The following is an 18,088-nucleotide window of genomic DNA, read 5'->3' on the forward strand; positions in this document are numbered from 1 at the left end:
GTTGGACACGGCTCTCATGAGAGTGTCCCTGCCACAGGACAAGATTGTAGACATTCAACAGCTGGTCACAGACTTGTTGAAACCCCCCCAGGTGACAGTGCACCAGTGCATTGTCCTGTTAGGAAAAATGGTGGCCTCATTCGAGGCTCTCCAATTCGGGAGGTTTCACATCAGGATTTTCCAGCTCGATCTCCTGAGCAAGTGGTCCGGTTCACATCGCCAAATGCATCGGCGGATTGTGTTGTCCTCTCGGACCAGACTGTCGCTACATTGGTGGCTCCACACACCAAACCTACTAGCAGGGCGTCGGATTGGCATCCAGGATTGGGTCTTAGTCACCACGGATGCGAGCCTCCTGGGATGGGGTGCAGTGACCATGGGTCAGTCCTTTCAGGGCAAATGGACCCTATGGGAAACACGCCTCCACATCAACAATTTGGAGTTACGTGCTGTGTATTATGCACTTCTGAAGGCGGCCCCTCTCCTCAGCGGACAGGCGGTCCGCATCCAATCAGACAATGCCACTACTGTGGCATTTCTGAACAGGCAGGGCGGGACCAAGAGCAGGCCCTGCATGCGGGAAGCAACAAAGATCCTGTCCTGGGCAGAGAGTCACTGTCAGGCTCTATCTGCCATATTCATACCCGTGGTGGACAACTGGGAAGCCAACTTCCTCAGTCGCCACGAGCTCCATCCCGGGGAATGGAGTCTACACCACCAGGTGTTCAGTGCTCTGGTGGCTCGGTGGGGGACCCCACTAGTAGACTTGATGGCATCAAGACACAACTGGAAAGTATCCAGGTACTTCTCCAGGGCGAGAGACCCTCAGGCAGAAGGAGTGGACGCTCTCTCCATACCGTGGACATTCAACAGCCTGATTATGTCTTCCCACCGATTCCCCTAGTGGCTTGGGTGTTAAGGAAGATAAGGAGAGACGGAGCCGAGGTAATTCTTGTGGCTCCGGACTGGCCACGAAGAGCGTGGTACCCAGATCTACTAAGTCTTCAAAGGGACTCGTGGCGCCTACCTCTGCAAAGAGACCTGCTCATGCAAGGTCCGTGCGTCTTCCAGGCCTTGGAACAGCTTTGTTTGACGGCCTGGAAGTTGAGCGGCAGATCCTGACACAAAAGGGATTTCACACATCAGTCATCAAAGCTATGACAAGTGCAAGGAAGCCCGTAACGGCTGCACATTACCACCATATCTTGGAAGAGATATGTGGGATGGTGTGAACAGGAAAAGTTTACTCCATCAGAGTTTAAACTTGAAAGATTTCTCAGATTTCTTCAATCTGGTTTGGATCTGGGCCTACGTTTAGGCTCCTTGAAGGTGCAGGTATCTGCATTATCTGTCTTTTTCCAAAAGAAGCTGGCTAATATACCTGAAGTGCAGACATTTCTGCAAGGAGTATTGCATATACAGCCTCGTTTGTGGCCCCTACTCCACCATGGGACTTGGATGTCGTTCTGACGTTCCTAAAATCCTCCTGGTTTGAGCCATTGGAGGAAATTGAGTTAAAATATCTTACATGGAAGACAGTGGTCTTACTAGCCCTAGCTTCGGCTAGGCGGGTCTCTGAGCTGGGGGCGTTAACATGCAAGAGCCCATATTTGATCTTCTATGAAGACAGGGCAGAATTACGCACAAATCCGCGTTTTCTTCCCAAAGTAGTGTCTGCGTTCCATGTGAACCAGCCAATTGTGGTTCCTGCTAGTGGACCTCATTCTGAGGTGCCTACATCTTTGGATGTGGTAAGGATTCTCCGTGTATACATCAGGAGAACAGCAAGGATTCGTAAGACTGATGGACTCTTTGTCCTTTATGATGCCCAAAAGATTGGGCGTCCTGCTTCTAAACAGTCTATTGCACGCTGGATCTGTGCAACCATTAAACAGGCTTATGTGGTGGCGAAGCTCCCTATGCCTGCTGGGGTGAAAGCCCACTCAACTCGTTCAGTGGGGACTTCCTGGGTGGCTGCCCGAGGAGTGTCGGCCTTACAATTGTGTAGAGCCACTACATGGTCAGGCCAACACACTTTTGTCAAGTTTTACAAATTTGATGCTTTGGCCTCTGAAAAAACTCAGTTTGGGCAAGCGGTGCTGCGGCAATCTCCGCACAATCCCGCCCGTTCTGATGTCTTTGGTATATCCCCATCGTTATGAACGACTTCCCTGTATCCCATAAGAATGTAAGAGAAAATAGGATTTTAATACCTACCGGTAAATCCTTTTCTCTGAGTTCTTATGGGATACAGGGCGCCCGCCTCTGTGCGGAGTTCTGCCTTACTCACTATGGTGAGATGCGGACCTATACTGGGTCCTCCTGCTACCCTTTGTTCCTTGCGGCCATAAGGGTGTAGGTTACCAAGGTACCTTACTGTTTACATCGTGTACCTCAGCTGTTCACGAGTGTATGTTATCACTTAGGTGAAATTTCTTATCAAGTTGTTCCAGTTGGAACACAGTTACAAAAGTTGTCATGGTTGACATGTTCTAAGGCCCTTAGACTTACCATGTTCTGTGATCGCTACAGTAGTCTATGTATGTTGAAAGTATGTTGGGTTTGCTGGATGAATCTCACCACGTTAAATATTACACATATTCCTCTCATATTGTTCTTCTCCTTCGGCACAGTTTCTATTAACTGACTAGAGGGAGGGGAGCAGAGGGGAGGAGCCAGTACACCCTGTATAAAGTTTTATATGTGCCTGTCTCCTTCGGATATCCTTTTTTCCCCATCGTTATGAACGACTTCCCTGTATCCCATAAGAACTCCGAGAAAAGGATTTACCGGTAGGTATTAAAATCCTATTTTTTCACGTTTTGGGTTTATATGTCGACATGCACACTGTATAAGTGTACTGACTCCCTTTTTCATGTTACATGGCTCGCTTCGCGCTCCATGCTTTGCACGGTGCCTTGCCTCCACTCGTCACACTATTATAATCTAACTCTGTCTCCATTTGGATAGTAAAGTAAGAAGAAAAAAAACTTTTATTGAAAAAAAATATTGTGAAAAAACATGTCGACCTAAGGTATGTCAACCTTTGTTTATGTGTCACCTTTGGCCTGTCAACCAATAGTGGTCGACCTATTGACTGTCGACCTTATTAGTGTCAACCTGCCGACTGCATCCCCTAAAGTGGAGAAGTTGTCCATAAATCCATCAGCTTATATGTAATGTATCATTTTTCAAGTACATTGGTTGCTATTTCAACTTCTCCACCTGTTCTCTTGTAAAGGTTTGATACATTTGACTCTCTCGCTTTTTATTAAGGAAATTGAAAAGCTTACATACCATATTCCCGTGTAGCACTGTTCGGACGTGTGGTGGCTCCCATATGTGACATGGCGAATGATAACCACAAAGGGGGCATGGCCAGGCTGTTACAGTTGGCAAAAGCAGATAGGAGGGAGGAGTCCTCTAATAACTGGGAGGGAGTTCCTCTTGTTCTTTGGCAAGGAGTCTAGATCCAGGGGAAGCAAAATACAGGGCAGATGGAGCTGACGCTGGAGGCAGACAAAAGTTATAAGTGTTTCAACTAAAAGGGAAATTGCTCTGGATGTGTATCAAAAGCCCTGTACACACACATCTATTTGCTTTTGATTCAATGTTAGATTCGATTTTCTATTAGATCTGGCATTAGATCTTTCCATTCGATTTGGCATTAGATATCGAATTTGATATACATTCATGGTACATTGTACACATTCGATTTACTAGATCGAATTCGATATTTTCTTGGCTGCACAGATTTTTCTGTTCGATTTTCTGAAAACGGGAGCGCGCATAGAATCGAATGTAGATTGAAAGTGACACAAAAACCATTCAATTTCGTTTAGGAAAATCGGGAAAAATCGATGCATGTGTACAGGGCTAAAGAGTGATCTTTGGATAGGCTGTGGATATTGGGAAGATAATAGAAATCTCCATAGTGTACAGAGGGGAAGTTCCATTTTATATGTTAAACGTAATTATATGGGGAACACACCCTGGTGACATAGGATGCAGTCTGGATGTGTGAATGGCACCAAGATCCTTAAATGGTTAAAGTGGTGTTTACTGTACAGCATTTTATCCACGTGGGCATAATAATGTTAAAAAAAAGGTCACTAAAGGAATTTGTTTAAGGTTTATTACAAGCATGGTTAAAATGCTGGGAAGAAATTACTGGGTTTGTGATAATCTACGACTAATTTATGATATCTACCATTATGCTATCAGGCTATCGCTGAAAGTACCTACCTGCAGAAGACACTGATCAGCAGGGAAAAGGACAACTGTCTGTGACTCCAAAGAGGAACTTCCAAATCACTCAGTCCAAAGCTTTATCAGTATCTGTAGATAATATCATGGTGGGCTGCCCCATATCAATCAGTATCGACTACATCTGGTAATAGATGTTTAAAGAGGTTGGTTATTATTTTTGCCAGTTAAGATTGCAACCCAGGATCAATATGCAGTTCTAGTTTCTCCTGTGTTTCAGAGTGAAACTTACTATTTGGTTAGGATCATACAAGATAATTTGAGGATCTACAGTAGGGGCTAATTCTGCATGGATCGCTAATGTGAGAATTTGCAGCGGACTGCAAGGAGAAAGCCGCTGCCCAGAAAGAAAGAAAACCTGCCAATGGATTGTTAACTGCCATCAACTTGAGGCTCTCTTGTATTGGGTCTGTGAGTGATTTTGTTTTGTCCTGACCCCGACTACAAAATTACAGTACATCACCAAAAAGAAATCAACCTAATTGTTCTTTGTTTTATGTTTTAACCTCAGGCCAAGTTCCAACAGGAGTCTGAATGTTTTTTTTAATTTCTTTAACTTGACCTTGTGATGGTACATACTGTATTTCCCTTGAAGTCTTATGGTTTTTTGTTTTTTACCCCACTTTTTTACATTTTGCTACAGTAAATGAGGCTATTGTCTTTTGATTTAAAAAAATATATATTTTTAATGAATATCAATAATGTATTTATGTAAAGGTGCCCACACACTAGAACGATTTGTTTGCAGACTTGGCGATTTCCGATAAATCGTCAGAAAATCGGCCGATATCGGTCCGATGCGCGCTTCTGTGGATCTTTTGCTAAATCTTCTGATCTTGCATGCTGCATGAAAGATCGGAAGATTTAACAAAAGATCCATAGGAACGCACACAGGATCTTAAGAAAAATCTTTGGTAAAGATGTGCGCTTGCCTGAAATCTTTTATCCAGGACGGACAAAAGATTTCAAGGCTAATTTATGTGCACATCTTAAGATCACAGATCTTTCAAGTGTGTGGGCACCTTTAGCATTACTTGAAGGGGTTTGCGTATTGAATAATCTTTAAAAAGTATGGTAGACGTCACAGACCCCTTTTCTTCCAGGGTGTTGCTTAATAGAAAGATAATTAATATGTTCAACTACTTTACAGTAGTTTCTCTTTCTCTCCCTGTGGAATTATGGGAGCTACTGGTGGTATGACTTCACCAAGAAAGGACTAGGGAGAAATCTTTATGGAGAAAAATGTGTATAAGCATATGTAGCTGGAATTTATAGATACTGGGGGACATTTACCAAGGTAGATTCGGAGAAAATAGGTGTATTCGTATACAAAAAGGGATTTTTGTAAGAACTTATCGTTCGAATCCCTTTCTCTGATACGGTCCTGGTGACACAGCTTCACATTGGGATGTAGGAGGGTCCGTAGGAGCCAGGCACCTATCCTAAAGCTTTAGAGGGTAGGCTCCTCCCCTACTGCATCCCAGACTCTTCAGTTCAATCTTTCAAAGCCACTGGAATACATTAACTCAGTACAAACGCTTGCACACATTATATGCACATTTTTCAAAAATAACTTTTAACCATATAACATGACACATCATGAACCTGGCATACTTACTGAGCGTAAGGGAGGGATCGCTGTGTCACCAGGACCATATCAGAGAAAGGGATTCGAACGGTAAGTTCTTACAAAAATCCCTATTTCTCTTTTAATGGTCCTGGTGACACAGCTTCACATTGGGACGTTCCAGAGCCGGTCCTTTGGGTGGGTACGCTCAGGTCTGCAGCTCTCATCACTGCTCGCCCGAATGATGCGTCCTCCGACGCGAACTCATGGAACCTATAGAATTTGGCAAAGGTATGAACAGATGACCAAGTGGCAGCCCTGCAAACCTGCTCAGCTGTGGCCCCATGTCGAACCGCCCAAGAGGTGGCAACCGACCTGGTGGTATGCGCATTAATGGCAAGTACAGGCCTACCAACTTTAGTATATGCAAACGCTATAACAGAGCGCAACCACCTAGCAATGGTCTGCTTAGAAGCAGGCCAACCAATTTTGTGTATGTCATACAAAACTAACAAGGTGTCAGTCTTTCTGACACTCTTAACTCTGTCCACATAAACGCGCAAGGTGCGCACAACATCCAAATTCCTCAATTTGTCCCTTTTCCTTGAACCCTCTGGGGGTTGAAACACAGGCAGAATTATCTCCTGATTTCGATGAAAAGCCGAGACTACTTTTGGTAACAATTGGGGTACTGTCCGAAGAACAGCCCTATCATCATGAAATAAAAGGAAGGGATACTTGCATGACAATGCTCCCAACTCCGATACTCTTTTTGCAGACGCCACTGCCAACAAAAATACCTGTTTCCATGTAAGGAATTTAAGGTCTGCTGACCTTAATGGTTCAAAAGGTGCCTTTTGAAGACACTCCAGAACCAGAGAGAAATCCCATGGCGCTACTGGTTGCTTGTAGGGAGGTTTCAATCGAGATACCCCCTGCAGGAAGGTCTGTACTTCCGGTAATAATGCAATGCTTCTTTGGAAGTAAATTGACAAGGCCGAGATCTGTACTTTGAGTGACTGAAGGCTTAACCCGGAGGAAAAGCCATCCTGCAAAAACTCCAACAATTTTGCCAATTTAAAGCGTGATGTGTGTGACTTCTGTCTTTCACACCATTGAATATAGGTCTTCCAGACCCTATAATAATTTGCAGAAGACACTGACTTTCTGGCTTTAATCATTGTGTTAACCACCGCCTCTGAGAATCCTTTATTCCTCAAAATGGCGGTTTCAACAACCAGGCCGTTAAAATTAATCGAACTGAATCCAGATGGTTGAACGGTCCTTGCTTTAGAAGGTCTGACCTCAGAGGTAGACGCCACGAGTCCACAGACGATCTCTGAAGCCTCGAGTACCAGGACCTCCTTGGCCAATCTGGGGCCCCTAAAATTACTGGAATTGTCTGGGCCTGTATCTTTTTTAACACTCTTGCCAGCATTGGAACTGGCGGAAAAACATAAAGAAGATTCCCCTTCCAGGGAATAGTCATGGCATCCACTGCTTCTGCCAGTGGATCCCTCGTCCTGGCATAAAACCTGGGCACCTGATTGTTGAACCTGGATGCCAACAGGTCCACATCCGGAGTACCCCACCTCAGTGTAATCTGGTGAAATACTTGTGGGTTCAGGTTCCCCTTCCATCAGCTCCTCCCTGCTCAGGAAGTCGGCCTCTATATTCTCCACTCCTGGTATGGATATTGCTGATAATGCTGGAACATTCTGTTCCGCCCACAAGAAGATTCGGGACACCTCCCACCTAGCCAGCTTGCTGCGTGTGCCTCCCTGGTGATTCAGATATGCCACAGCTGTGGCGTTGTCGGTCTGAATCCTTAAAGGGAGCCTCTGTAATCTCTTTCTCCCGCCAGAGAAATCACCTTCCACACAGCTCTCCGTTCCAAGATATTGATTGGCAAGGCAGACTCCTCTGGGGTCCACAAGCCTTGCAGACGCAGGTCCAAGACTACTGCCCCCCAGCCCCTGAGACTGGCATCGGTAGTGACTACCAGCCAGCTCCAGGACTGCAGGTAGCGACCCCACTGAAGGGAATCCACCTCCGTCCACCATTTCAGGGAGGATCGAGTTTCTGAAGACAACACTATTTGTCCTGACCAAGCTGTCAGAATGTTCCACTAGAACACTCGAGAGTGGAACCTGGCCAACTGCCACGTCTCGAAAGAATCCACCATCTTCCCCAGCAGCTCAAAGCACCTCCATACTGATGTGCTCTGAGACCCGAGGATCTCCTGGACCAAGGCAGCCAGATCCCTGGCCTTTGCCTCTGGTAGAAATACCCGATGTAGGTGGGTATCCAGAACAACTCCCAGGAATTGGAGTCTCTGTGACGGCACCAACTGAGACTTTAGTAAATTTAAAAGCCAGCCGTGAGCCTGCAAAAACCTGATGGCTTCTGCCCAGTGACTCTTCAACATGTCTGCTGACTACGCTTTGAACAGCAGGTCGTCCAAATATGGAATCACCGTGATTCCCCTCAGTCGAAGCACAGCCGCCATTACAGACATTATTTTGGTGAATACCCTTGGCGCTGTGGCCAGGCCGAAGAGCAACGCCTGGAATTGCAAGTGCAGGTTTCCTATCACAAACCTCAATAGAGCCTGATGTTCTGGGTTGGATAAGAACATGAAGGTACGCGTCCTGGACATCCATGGACGCCAAAAATTCTCCCTGGTCCAGGCTTAGCAGCACTGACCGTAGAGACTCCATTTGAAATGGTCTACCCACAATTGGATATTTAATGACTTTAAATTGAGAATCGGTCTGAAGACCCGTCTGGTATGGGCCCCAGAAACAGAGTGAAACAAAAGCCTTTTTTCAACTCCGCTCTGGGAACCGGGATCACCACACCCTTCTCTATAAGAGAATGAACCGCTCCCAAGAGAGCTGTATGGAGCCGAGCCTCCTTTGGTACTGGCGTGGGAATAAATCTTCTTGGAAGAAGACCTTTGAAGGGAATTCTGTAACCCTGGGTTATAATTTCTAACACCCAAGAATCCCGGTCTAACAATGCCCATGCGTCTTTGAACAGTGTCAGACGTCCCCCCACCTTGACCACAGCCAGGCAAAACCCTTGGCAGTCATGCAGAGGGTTTGTCCTCTCCTTTTGTGTTTGGTTTCTTATGAAAAGAACCAAATTTAGACTTTGGGGCCTTGCCCCTGGAGGACTGAAACTTTCCCCTAAAGGGCTGCCCTCGAAAGGACGCACCTCCTCTAGGGGAGGGCCGAAAGGACGGCCTGAAACCAGAAAACCTTGGTGTCTGCTTTGGCTGCAGGGGCTGGCAGGAAAGTACTTTTGCCACCTGTGTCCTGCTAATAAACTCTTCCAGTTCAGAAGCAAATAAAAGCTTTCCTTTAAAAGCTAATGCCTCTAAGGCTTTCTTAGACACATAATCTGCCTCCCAAGCCTTAAGCCAGAGCACTCTCCTGGCATTTACATACACTGTGGAAACTCTGGCAGCCATTTTGAGAGCTTCCTCCTCAAACTCCAGTACATGCTCTGCAGCTGCTTTTAAGCTTCTCCGCAAGCAATAACACACAAGGGTCAGCGAGTAAAATAGTGCACAAATTACTGGCCCACACGATCATGGCCTTAGAGACCCAGGCTGAAGCAATCAGAGGGTGTAGGGTGTATCCCACCCCTTCAAATATTGCCTTGAGGTTACCCTCCAGCCTATTGTCTACGGGTTCCTTAAACGCTCTCCCCCTTGTACTGGTAGCACAGTGGCTTTTGACAAACGTGCCCCAGAAGCATCTACCACTGGGACTTTTTCCCAGAGGTCAGCATGCGCCTCAGGCATGGGGTACAGGCTTAAAAATCTTTTATGCATCTGAAGCCTTTTATCAGAGGTTTTCCGGGCCCCTTTGCAGGGAAAGTAAGTTTCTTTACGCTGTCTCTTAAAAAACACCCTTTGCAGGAGTTTTATCCTCCACAGACAAATTCAATGCCTGTTTAACAGCAGTAATCAAATCCTCCACCCCTGAGGCTGAGGACTCTTCAGAAACATCACCCTGAATACTCTCCTTCCTCATCAGCAGCTAACATGGCACTGAATAAGACCTTTTAGGGGTCCCCACAGAATCACCATCAAACTTGTCCAACAAGTAATTAAACCTGCTGAATCCCTTAGCAGTATCCTGCATAATAAGACAGGATCTGTCTGGGTCAGAGGCAAGGAGCCAGAGGACTGCTGAGAGAATGGCAATGGTATAGGAGAAGTTACCAGCACATCACTCTGCCTGTCCAGCAATGCACCAAAGCATTAACAGACCTGCCCAGGGACTTGCCCACACAGGTTCCGATAGCACTACCCTCTGGAGTTCACTCCCCATGGGTTTCACAGCAGCGCAAGAAATACATAAGCCCCCCCTGGCCATCTGCTCAGGGACAAATTTCAGTGTACAACCACTGCAAGCGCTCAATGCATTTAAGGCTCCCTCCCCCAAAACAACAGACTGTTGCTCAGACATGATGTTCTCAAACAACACAGTCACAGTGCATTAAATATACAGGTATTATATACAGTGTATCAGTCACTTAGCTGTCTGTAGTCTTCAGAATGGGGAAAGCGATGCCCAGGAAATCCAATCACTCTGTCAGGATCTGTAAGCCAGCTCAGCTTCCGCTACAAGCGTTCCGAATGGCGCCAAAACAGAGTGAGGGAAGAGACCAAGTCCCTGCTGCTGCGGGGTCTGTGACTTTTGACGCCAACCACCCCCAGACAGCCGCTCCCATTGCAGGATTTCCTAGTTCCAGTATCTCCCCCTCAGCTGGGGACCACTCGGAACATTCCTGTAACACACTGCTGTCCTCTCATATAGGAGCTCAGTGTGTAAGCTCCGCAGAAAATGGCCGCCGCCATCACGGAGCGCCTGTCCCCCATGATCCCCACCTGCGTGAAGCCGGTTTCAGAGCGCTCCGGAGCCCAGGCAGCTTCTTAAAAGAAGCTGTAAGCGCTGCACAGGGAGGCCAGACAGCGTCTCACCTGTGCACAGTGAGTTGACAGGACGCGCTTCTGTCAGCTCCTGCTGCGCTATCAGAGTGAGGATTCACTAATGAGAATCCTCACTCTGTGCCTACCTAGCTAGGGTGAAAGTTAATAAAATAATAAAAATTCCCTAACTACTCTATTTCTTCGGCTGCTCCTGAACCCACTACAGTGGGCACCTAACACGAACTAAAGAGTCTGGGATGCAGTAGGGGAGGAGCCTACCCTCTAAAGCTTTAGGATAGGTGCCTGGCTCCTACGGACCCTCCTACATCCCAATGTGAAGCTGTGTCACCAGGACCATTGAAAGAGAAAAATACACCTATTTTTTTACAAATTCGTATTTTCGGGATTTACAATCCCGAAAATACGTTAATTCGTATTCATGGCACATTCGTATTTGTATTTACAAATACGAATGTATATGCCATAGACAGAATACAAATAGGAATCAACATTCAAAAGAATGGTGATTCCTAATTTATATAAATACGGCCACTTCATTCAAATACATTTCATTCCCCTGGCGTATTTGGCAGAAGCCTGCACAGATCAGTCAGATCCGTGTAGGCTTCAGTGTAAAAGAAAAATAAATAATTTAAAAAACGGCGTCAGGTGCCCCCCACATAACTGTAACCAACCCCAGGCTCACAGAGGCGGTCCTGGTTTAAAAAAATTCAGGGAAACAATGTTGTTGGGGTTCCCTGTATTTTTTAAAACTAGCACCAGGTGCAATGGCCGGTCCTGGTTCCCAAAATACGGGGGACAAAACGAGTAGGGGTCCCCCGTATTTTAAGAACCAGCACCAGGTCCAACCAGCCAGCAGGGTAATGTCACAGCCGGGGGACACTTATTATATAAGGTACCGCGGCCGAAACCAGTACCGGGCCTGGTGCTGGTTTTACAAAATACGGGGAACCCCCTATTCAGTTGGTCCCCTCATTTTTTTAAAACCAGGACCAGCTCTTTGAGCCTGGGGCTGGTTACGGCCGTGAAGGGGGGACCTCACGCCGTATTTTAAAATTATTTCTTTATTTTGCTATTTTCTTTTTTTTACACTGCAGCCTGTACGGATCTGACTGATGTGCGCATGCACGCAGCATATTTTCCCAGCTGCTCTCCTAGGCATCTCTAGACTCTCAACTGCTCCCCCACCAGACATACACACAGCAGGACACTGCTGGGCCTGGGTGATATGCAGGACCCAATAAACAGGTACAACACAAGTGGGCATGGTATAGTACAGATGGGGCATGGTCTAGTACTGCAACACCCCCTTAATTTTTTGCCCCAAGCAGCTTGGTAGCCCCCCACTCCCCCCTGCACTGGAGATGCCCTACGCATGCACGATGCTTTCTCACAAGCTCTGCCCCTGCATGCGATTGTTGATACATCTGTGCATTGTAATCAATTATCACACTGAGGATTGGGTCAATATTATAAAAGCACATCCACATCTGAGAATGCGAATACTGATAAATCAATCACTTGATCTGATTCTGTTGACTCGCAGCTCTAGACAGATAGACACATAAGTAACATGGGGCAGATGTATGATCAGAGAGGATAAGTGAGCCAGAAGAGGAGTGGCCCATGGAAACCAATCAGCACGGAAGTAACATCTATAATTTGCATAATATAAAATGATACAGAGCAGCTGATTGGGTGCCATGGGCCACTTCTCCTCTGGATCACTTCTCCTCCCTAACACTGCTTCATACATCTACCCCACAGTAGGACTTTTCATAGTTCATAGTTCTTTTATAATTGGCAGACAATTCTAGTGGTATATTGTCAAAATCTAGTTCAGTTAATTAGCACAATTAATTAAATAATTAATTACAATATTGGAAATCAATACAAAAGACATGATAAGATAAATATGCGACAAAAAGACTAATTCTTCAAGTGTTTCTTTTTTTGTTCAAAACTATTAAAACTTTATTGAGAAAAAAAATTAAGACGGGGAGGCTGCCATTATGATGTCATAATAGCGTTTGTTACTATAGAACCCTGTCATTATATATACATATACATATATATACCTCATTGTTCTAGAGAACTGTTAAGATGTTACAGGGAATAATCACACACATATAGCACACACTTAAGAGGGGAGGGGGGGAGGGGAGGGAGGAGGGAAGGGGAAGAGGGGAAAAAAAAAAAAAAAAAAAGGGGGAGGTAAACACTAAATAAATATTAAATCACTTTTAGATCCTTCGGATCCTTATAAGTATAAGAAAAGGGGTATTAAACAATTGAATACGAATGTTTCGCCTTGCTGTATTGGAAGCAAAACAGGATAGAATAAAAGCTGGACGTTAAGTTAGGATTCTTTTTTTTTTTTTAATGAAACTAAAGGATATAGGGCATCAACGCTGACCAGAGGATATCTGAATTTATATCCCCCAGCCTCAAATAAATATCTGACGCACATATTATTTTTTATTTTTATTTTATTTATTTTAATTTTTTTTTTGTATTTAATTTTTTTTTTTTTCTTGTCTCAACAACAAAAAAAAAATATATAATTCGGGAAAGCAACGGTTGGGATAAGTAGAATAGCTTTATAAGTTCCAAATATCTAAGTTTCTGCCCGACTCCCCCCGCCTCCCCCTTATGATCCCCCAAACTGTAAGGCAAAAATGTGCCTGGGTGAAGAGATCACCACAAATACAGGTTGGGTATCCGTTTAAGAGAAAACTAACGGACAAGAGGATGCGCCGAGACGCATCATATGTTGTATGTCTGTGTGGTGTTTTTATGTTTGTGTGTCTAATTGTATGTCCCCTTAAACTTGCCCCTAAAAGTCCCTTCCTTCCCTTAGGGTGTTTTCAGGACAAATATGAGTGCATAGGCTATCAATATCGGATAAGAAAACTTTTTTGGGACCCGCCATGACTCTGAATGTAATGTCATTAAATGTTAATGGCCTTAACTCCCCCCGCAAAAGAGCAATGGCGATACAGTTCTTTAAGAAACAAAAAATAAAGATCCTCCTTTTACAGGAAACTCATTTTAAAAGAGAACATCCACTACTGAAATCACAATTATTCCCAGACGGCTACTATGCCACCTGTGATAAAAAAAATAAAAGGCACAGCCATACTGCTCCATAAATCCCTCCCCTATAAAGTAGAAAGAACGTATGAAGACCTCAAAGGACGATTTAATATCTTAGTCCTCTCTATCGGGAATAATCTGATAACAGTGGCATCGGTTTATGTCCCCAATGCGGAACAAAAGATGTTCTATGTCGATTTTTTTAAACAGTTTAATAAAATAGCAAGGGGTAAAACAATTATCGGGGGAGACTTCAATGCAATTATGGACCTAAAATGGGATAGGAAAGCAGACCACCCGCCAAGTTATTCAGTAATTCAAGAATCTAAAAGACTGAAGGAAAAAGTAACTTCAAGTGGCCTGTATGACGCTTGGAGGGTCTTATACCCTAATGAGGGCACATATACCCACTACTCCATCCCACATAAGGTATACTCCAGAATAGATCTCTTTCTGGTTGACATAAAGCTGACAGAGGACCTTGTGAAAGCATGGGTCACCCCAGTGGTATGGTCAGACCATATGGCGGTCTCATTAGCCATTCAAATAGGTAGAGTGGAGGTAACGTATTTTAAATGGAGACTTAATGCGTCAATACTCTCAAAAAAAGAACATAGCAAAGAGATAGAAAAAGCCCTAGTAGAGTTCTTTGAAATGAATAATACGATAGATATGCCACCCACAATAGTTTGGGAAGCGCACAAAGCGACGATAAGGGGCCAGATAATGAAATTAACTAAAATGCAAAAAATAAAAGATGAAAAACTAACTATGAATCTAGAACAACAAATTAGGGAGTTGACAGTAAGACATCAAAAAAATCCTAAACGTAGCCTACTTAGTAACCTATTAACGTTAAAAAATCAATTATTTCAATTATACTCAGAAAAAACAGCAAAAACAATGAAATGGTTGCAATATAAGTTTTATTCGAAAGGGGATAAAGCGGACTCGCTTCTGGCGCATCGTATTCAGAAGCGAAGACAGAGAGACCGAGTGTTCGCAATTAGGGATGCCAAGAACAATTTAATTCAAGACCCTCGAGCGATGGCCCAGTGCTTTAGAGATTTTTATTACAAACTCTATAATATACCGAATATAATAAATAAGGAGGAATTTAAAAACCGATTTGACAGGTTTATATCACTAGGTAAGTTACCAACCTTGACCGATTCTCAGGTAGCCATATTAGATGCCCCTATTACACAAGTAGAAATTGAATTAAGTATTAAAACATTAAAAAATGCCTCGGCACCTGGTCCGGATGGCTTTTCGGCCATATATTATAAAAAATTTAGCAAGATCCTTACCCCCCAACTAAAAACATTATTTAATTCGATTCTAGAAGGGCAACCATGGGACTCTGCAACAACTACAGCAGAGATAATAGTCATACCTAAACCCGATCGAGATCCCACCTTATGCAGTAATTATCGGCCGATATCTTTACTGAATTCAGATCTTAAACTATTCGCTAAGATCATGGCAAACCGATTGGCTAGAGTAATCACTTCATTAATACACCCAGATCAAGTGGGTTTTATCCCTAATAGACAGGCTTTTGAGAATACTAGGAGAGCAATCAATACGATTGCTTTTATCAATAACGCAAAAATCCCGTCCCTCATTATGAGTTTGGACGCGGAAAAAGCCTTTGATAGGGTCTCTTGGCCATATATGAACAGCCTCCTCCCGAGATTTGGAATCGGGGGAAGGTTTTTGGTTGGCATTCAGGCCTTATACGGGAACCCGGTGGCAAAGGTATCCATTAATGGCCTTAAATCGCCTGTCTTTGCAATAGGGAATGGAACAAGACCAGGGTGCCCCCTCTCCCCTATGATATTTGCTCTAATGATCGAGCCTTTAGCAGCCATAATAAGAAACGAGAAGGAAATAAAAGGTATTAAAATTGGGGCGGAGGAATACAAAACGGCACTGTATGCCGATGACATACTTTTGACCATAGCCGACCCTTTAGAGTCCCTAAAAAAATTATTTGAGGTTATTCAGGAGTTCAGTACAATATCTAACTTTAAGATAAATAGGGAAAAAACAGAAGTATTAGAGCTCCACCTCCCTTCGGAGGTGAAAGAGAGGATTGAAGCATTATATACATTCAATTGGAAAAAACAACAAATTAAATATCTAGGAATAAATTTAACAAATAACTACCATCAATTATATAACGCAAATTTCCCCAGATTAATAACAGAAATCACAGAAAACCTTAAGGGATGGTCTAAGATACAGCTATCATGGACGGGAAGAGCAAATGTGTTAAAAATGAACATTCTGCCGCGAATGCTCTACTTGTTCCAATCCCTAGCCATAAGGATCCCGGCATCAACTTTCAAAAGCTGGCATAACTTGATGTCGTGCTTCTTGTGGCTGGGTAAGAGACCACGGGTACGCCTGAAAACCCTACAAAGGGGGACTAAGGAGGGTGGACTGGGAGTCCCAAATTTAAGATATTATTATTTTGCAGCACAGTTCTCCCAAATGATTCTATGGCACTCCAGTAAGGGGACACGTAGATGGGCCCAATTGGAGTCGGAACTATTAAATGTGCATTCAATTGCTTCACTACCCTGGATACCAAAGACTATGAGACCCAGCATGGTTAAGAAATGCCCCATTATTGAGTTTTCCTTATCCCTATGGGATAAATTAAATAAAGACTATAAATTGACCGCTGTTCCCGCCAGACTGCTCCCACTGAGGGATAACCCCCAATTTCCTCTGAGTAAGGAGAATGCATTTAAAAAGATCTGGGCAAAAATAGATATTTTTTTCATTAATGAACTGGCAATAGAAGGCAGGCTATTATCATTAGCCGAGATACGAGGTAAATATGGGGCTCCAGGCCTGGGGTTCTATCAGTATCTACAGATACAAAGTTATTTTTCCCGCACTCAACAAAAACAAAGATCACAGCCGGGAACAAAAATTGAAGACCTATGCCAGAAGAGATCAATATCTAAGGGACTGATCTCAATAACATATCAACTCTTGCTGTATCATGGGAGGCAATGCCGAGAATTACATGAATTATCTTGGGAGAAGGAACTAGGAAAACAGCTTCAATTAGAGACCTGGGCCAAAATTAGAAAAAACTTGATATCGTCCTCGCAATCCATCAGATTTAGGGAAAACTCTTTTAAAATATATTCCCGGTGGTACCTAACCCCAAACAGACTAAAACGTATATACCCAGGGACAACAGATTGCTGCTGGCGGAATTGTGGGCACAGTGGCAATTTAATACATATTTTTTGGGAATGCCCCCGAATCCGGGAAACCTGGAGATTCACTTCAGACTTGATTTATCAAGTTGTTGGTATTAGACTCCCCAAGGCACCAGAGTACATGCTGTTCCCCATGAATACACCAGGGGTGAGATATCCTATACAAAAGTTCATCTGGCATGTGTTGAGTGCGGTAAAAATTAAAATAGCGGTTAACTGGAAGACGGAAAAGGCACCAGCCGAAATTGCAATAAAGGAAATGATTTGGCATTTGTACCATATGGAACATCTTTCTAGTATGGTGGAAGAGAAAATGGAAATTTTAAAGAAACCTGGTCCCCATGGTTAATATACCATAATCTGCCGATTGATTGAAAAGAAAAGGAAAGGGGAAGGAGGTAAAGAAAAAAGGAAAAGAAAAGGGAAAGGTAAAGAAAAGGGACTTTGAAGTAAGAGTTAGGGCTCTAGGTAATTAAGATAGGGTACATAAAAGGGGAAAGTAAAGTCTATTCTAGGAAAATTCCGAGAATGAACCTCAAAACACCCCCCCCCTTCCAACCCCCCCCCCCCCTCCCCCCATGCCCCTTCCCCCTCTTCAAATACGGATAATTCGGTCCAGGAAAATAATACAGTCAATGAAGATGGCTACTCTCCCCCCCCCCCCCCCCGTCTACCTTTCTACCCTCTATATGTGATGTGTGTTTGTTATTGTTGTGTTTGTATGTCTTGTCTCTAGATAGCTGATACACAGATATATAAAAATCATAATTATAACTAAAAGGCTATAATTCATAGCAAAATATAGATAGGCCTATTTTGTTAGGGATCTAGGGTTTATGGGTTCTATAAATTTTTTACTTGGTCAGATATGGGCATTCCCATTGTTTACTAATTTGGCCCAAATGGGGAAGCAAAGGGAAATGTCTAACTTGGGGTAGGGTGATAACC

General features: G+C 43.9%; 1 long non-coding RNA gene across 4 annotated transcripts in view; it reads right to left on the minus strand.

Moving 5' to 3' along the window:
- LOC146060771 (uncharacterized) overlaps positions 1-18,088 on the minus strand; it is a 110,009-nt gene that overhangs the window by 87,260 nt on the left and 4,661 nt on the right. For 3 of the 4 annotated variants that reach the window (XR_014470475.1, XR_014470474.1, XR_014470473.1), the window contains exons 3-4: positions 4,246-4,390; positions 3,298-3,466 (exon numbers count right to left, since the gene is read on the minus strand). This is a non-coding gene — a long non-coding RNA (uncharacterized LOC146060771). The remainder of the gene's footprint in view (positions 1-3,297; positions 3,467-4,245; positions 4,391-18,088) is intronic. The other variant, XR_014470476.1, reaches the window with a different exon arrangement.

This window comes from Crinia signifera, chromosome 2 (genome assembly GCF_055691185.1).
Source record: "Crinia signifera chromosome 2, ASM5569118v1, whole genome shotgun sequence".
Classification (NCBI taxonomy): Eukaryota; Metazoa; Chordata; class Amphibia; order Anura; family Myobatrachidae; genus Crinia; species Crinia signifera.